The sequence below is a fragment of the Pectinophora gossypiella genome, chromosome 10 (assembly GCF_024362695.1).
Source record: "Pectinophora gossypiella chromosome 10, ilPecGoss1.1, whole genome shotgun sequence".
Taxonomy (NCBI): Eukaryota; Metazoa; Arthropoda; class Insecta; order Lepidoptera; family Gelechiidae; genus Pectinophora; species Pectinophora gossypiella.
In genome coordinates, this window is record NC_065413.1 from 15,707,322 (window position 1) to 15,712,983 (window position 5,662).

Genomic DNA, 5,662 nt, shown 5'->3' on the forward strand with positions numbered 1-5,662 from the left:
AGCCAACGCCGCCGAGACGCCATCTTTATTCTGAAACAACATAGAATTAACATATCAATATACAAGTTAAACAATATACCTAAACAAAGATAATTTGCATAAATGGTTTCAAATAATTTTGTTTCAAAGTATGGCTGGAAGTAATGAGGATATGAGAATGAATGAAAGAGGTAACATGCTAGGAAAGTCTTGAGGTGTTATGAAAAGGGTTATGAAACTTAAGTATAACATAAAAACGCTTAAGTATAGTTTCCGTCGGAAGAAACAATGTTATTAAATCATTTAAGCAGCTGTTTATACAGGGTGTTAGTGACATCGTAACGAATACTGAGGGGGATGATTCTGAGTTGATATCAAGTGGAATTTTCCGTCGGAAGAATCGGGGCCATTTTCAATATTGTTAAACTTCGAAATAATAAATAAGGTGATAGAAACATCCCAGGTAACAACCAAGTCACTATAAATGTGACAAACCAATCTCATTGCGACAATAGTCACGTATAGCGTTGAAAAAAGCGGGAATTTTTCCCGTTTTTTTCAAATTCTTTCGTTTTTTTACAAGTTTTATTCGAAAGTTTCAAGAAAAATAAGTATGAAATATTTCATGTTTTTTATGAATAAAACGAAAAAAACCGGAAAAATATGAAAGAAACGGAAAAGTTTTATTATATTTTGGAGGGTAGAATGTTTTTTTTTTCTTGTTTTGTTGTCATACGCTCATTCCGACCCACAGATACTTAGTTCATGTCACGCATGCACTACTGCAATAATTACATGTACCTAATTTTAGTACTTAGGTACTTTTTAGTCTTATTGAATAATTTTAACAATTCACGTGCTAGTATACGTTCGATCAAATTTACATTTAATGCAATCTAAATCATTTGAATTTGAGCCATGTAATACTGATTCTTCAGAAAGCGACAGTGACTTTGTATTTGATTTGTGAGCAAGATAGAAATACAATATACATTATTGTTTTAAAAATTTGGTGATAAAAACTTGTTTTTTTCAATCGTTTTTTTCTAATTTGTCGAATTAAACGGCGAAAATTCATTAAATACCCGTTTTTTTCCTAAGGTTTTTTTCTGATATATTTCAATGTAACAAACAAATAAAACGGTAAAAAACGAACTAACGTTTTTTTCACCGAAAAAAACAATTTGTTTCTTTCGGAATTTTCAACGCTAGTCACGTAGCCATAGTTAGATAGTATCGTTGTAAGATCTGAACGTGCAGCTCATTCTTTACAATATCTAGTCAGAGTTGATTCTATATAGAAAAACATGTTAACAATATCGAACAAAAGAACAACAAACTACATCACGCCTATCTCTCCAAAGTGTAGTACAGCACATACTCCTCCTAACGGATAGGTACGCTTCTTTCATTCCAGATAGAAACCGAAATGAAATTAAATGAAATGAATTGAAATTAAAAGAAAATTTACTGTCATAAATGTAAGTATATCGATGGAAGTGAAGCTTATAGCGCTCAGCACATTTAGTCATGTTGCCGAGGCTATTTTTTTTACCTGGATAGGAACTAGCCTCCATGGTCTAGTGGTTAGAGTGGCAGGGCCAGTAGGCTCACGATCCGGAGGTCCAGTTTCGATTCCCGATGGGGACAACGAAATCGCTTTATGAAACTGTTCTTTGTCTGGTAAGGACTTTTCAGGCTTGAATCGCCTGATTGTCCTTGAGAAAAGTAAGATGATTTCGTGCTTCGGATGGAACGATAAGCCATTGTTCCTGGCCTCACATAACATACACAGCCTATATACGTCCCACTGCTGGGCACAGGCCTCCCTCAAACAAAAAAATACCTCCACCAACGCGCAGTGGAGCAGCGTGGCGATTTAGGAGAAGCCTGTGCCCAGCAGTGGGATGCATAAATTCACATTTGTATGTGATTTTTTTAAAAGGCCAGGTTTTCTTTAAGACGAAAATATAAAACAAAACATACAGAAAGGCGCAAAAACAGTCTAATTGCTAAATATTGTAGGTACCTTTTCATAGTTTCATAACATCGTCACACAAATAATTATTCCAAAGAGATATTTTGCAATATCCTAAGCTTAAGCAATGGATTATTCCATCAAACGGACCAGTAACCATCAATTAACGGTCCCCCATTCAATGAGTTGTGACCAAGTGCTGACGTTTCTAATCTCCGGGGTCAGAGGTCACCACAAGGCCGGGACAATCTAATAGGTCGAGGTCGGAATGTAATTAGTATTCTGTTTGTAAATAAGATTTCGTTCATAGGTGTCTGCAGTGCTTCTGTTTTTTTTCTTAATGTCGCGACAACCCCGGGAATACTAATTTCCATATACATCAATTCTTGCATTTATCGTGTATCAGAATTTGAATTCAGAACTATGTTTTGCTTTGATTCGTGTGAACAACCAACAAGACACCAGGACGGTTAAAAAGGCCACATTAAAGCAGTTCATCTGAAAAAGAAATATTTGCTGATATTGCGCACTTACTTTTAATGCGCAAATGTCAACATTGTTTTCTTAGACGAATCTTTTCAATATGGCTTTTTAACTCCCCTGATGTTAACTAAATACCTACATTTCATTAGTGGCACGGCATCCTAGAGAGATATGGCCATAATTCCAAGAGTAAGCATGTAAAATATCTGGGAGCTAACCTAACCTAACATGTAGAGTTTGTGAACTTAGGGTTTGTATAGTTAGCCCGTGTACGGTCACGAGCATTAATATGTATACACTTTGGTACCATATCACATTAACTTTTTTGACAAATAAAACCGTGAGTCTCATTAAATGTCAAATATGATAGTGCGACAGGGTTCTAAAGTGGGTAGGTACATGATATTGCTTATGACTGTACAGTTAGAAGCTTCACTCTACATGAGATCTGATAACTTTTTGTCATTGCGATCTCATCTTGGCACATTTTACATGAAAATGTTTTTGTTGGGGTACCTACTTAGGTACTTAGGTAGGCAATGAGAATAGACATTTTTTTTTGTTTTGGTTTTCCCCGAAGGGTAAGGCAAAGGGAACTATGCCCATACAGCCATGTCTTACGTATTTTTTTTCTTGATGATTGATGAAATGATGAAAGATGATGATGATGGAACCTAAGCCCCCACCCTCGGAGTAGACTCCTACTCCGAACCCCAAACGAATTAACTCAAAAGTCCGCATAAACTTTTGAGTTATGAAGCGGCTTCCGGACACGAAGCGAAAATAGGCAGATACACTTTGTTTATTGAATACTCCAATATAATAACATTCGCGAATGTCTTCCGACTAACTTAATGCGATCATTAACCACAAAACACCACTTCGTATTAATTATTTAGATTACCCAATGAAGAAAGCAACTGTCCCGTTCCCGTTTCCCGCCGAAAAGCCCTGAGAATAGACACAACAGGTTTTCAACCTAGACTCAGCTAATTGGCAGGTCAATCCGCCTTGACCCCCGATCTGCAGCTACATTGTTAACTACTCATCGTGGCCATTAATTAATTCAATTTGTAATCTGAAACCGCCATTAATTATTGTTTCAAGAACAAAGATTCGATTCCTACTACTTATTTAATATTTGCTTTTTTCTTGATTCGTATTTCAAATAGGTAAAATTTACGTCACTATCGGAATGGACGCTACTGGCCATGTTCAGTGAGGACGGAGCTTTAGGCACCACAAAAGAAAAGTCTATGCGTTCCAATGTGTAGAGAGAAAACTAATTTAAAAAAAAAGAACTAAGTTAGTAGGTTGGTACTTTCAAGTTAGCAAACCTTACACCACTATGATTGACAGCCATTGCAAAATGTAAGTCTAAACCTAGAAATTAGATTGGAAAAACTGAATGCCTACCTATGCTACGCCATCAACAAAATGTATGCAGTTTGACGCCTGACGTTTTGATGGTTGCGCAGCCAACAAGACACGTTTATACAACCGCATACATTTTGTCGATAGCGCCACCATGGTGTCCTAATGAGATAGGGCCACTAGTAAACCTGGTACATCTAAAAATGAGTATCACGTAAAATTTATAGCGGAAATCGGACGTCGTTTAAGAGAGAGTGGAGATGACCCCCGTGCCGGATTGTTCTTGGCGCAAAGGTTGTCCATTGCTGTACAGCGAGGAAATGCGGCTAGTGTAATGGGCACCTTCGCGCCCGGATTAGTCAGGGGCGGGCTTTTTGACGAGTGCAGTAAATAGCATTATTTTTGTTAATTATTTATGTAATTCCGTGCTTATCACGTACATACATTTAATCTCGACCGCAATCCCTGATGGCTACATTTGATCCGAATATAATATGAAGCTTTTGGTACAAAGTCCTAAGATGGATTTTAACCCACACGATAGAAGAAGAAGATGGATTATTATGGACCGTATTGTGATGGCCGAATAGTTCATCATATTAGGCACGATGCAAGCCTTGTGCCGCTTCTTACGGCATGCCCGGGAAAATAATACTTAGTTTATAACATTGACATAAAAAAAATTACATGTTGCTGAACGCTTTTTTGGGCAATTTATTTGCTTTCAGTCCAGGACAACATTACGCGACAGAAAATTTTGCGTGAACGCTGTTATACATCGCTGTATGTTTGAAACCTCCGCGCAACACGCCGCGTATCCTTGCCTACGTCACAGAATAAGGAATAATACTACGTATACAACGGCGACTTTCCTCTCCCCACCAGCATCTAAGCTAGGTTTACCTCACCCCCCTCGAATATAGTATAGACTTGAATCGTAAAGCGTCAGATGTCACACACACAGATGCGCGTGTACGATAATATCAATGTGTGATGTCTGTGTAAAATGAGGTTGTTTGTATGAATAGTTCGGGGTGTGCCTGCGTAGTTACTTAGACTTACGTGTAAATAGAAGAGAACTTACGTACAGCTTACAAAGAAATGACGTTAAAAAAACGTCATTGCTGTTAGAGGTAATTATACCATTTCACATATTCCTACCAATGCAATATCTGTACTCGTAAATTGATACGAAATGTTCTGAATAAAAACTAGTTTGGCAATGGTAAATCTCACGGCACACTTCGCTAAGTTACCGTGGAAAAGTAAATTGTCAAGAAATGACTATTAGTAAATAACAGTATTGCTCTATATTTTAGCTACGGTACACAGTTGGAAAACGCTTCTCATTGTGAAGTCGTTTGTTCGAATCCTAGCACGGACCTTAATCGGTATATTGTTTAACAAAAAACGTATGACGAAAAATCATTTTACAAACACCGTTTGGTAAACTAATCATTTGACAAACTTTCATTTTGCAAATATATTATTACTTTAAAATCAATTTTATTTGTCAAAATACAGGTTTCGCAAATGTTTTATTTAGGAAATAATTTAACTGTTAAGTGTAATATTATTTTAAAAATAATCACATGACTAAATAATTCGTTTGCCAAATTGGTGATTATACAAAAAGTTAGAAAATAAATGATTGCTCAGTGATGAAAGAAAACATTGTGGGAAAACCTGTATTGGGCTGGTTTTTCCTTTGGGCTGGAAGGTCAGACAGGCAGTCGCTTTTGTAAAAAAAACAGACCTGTCAATTCTTCAGGTTAGATAAACGAAGCACGTGAAAGAGATGATGATGCTCTATCTATAATAAATATTTATAACCCTTTCAGTTAGAAA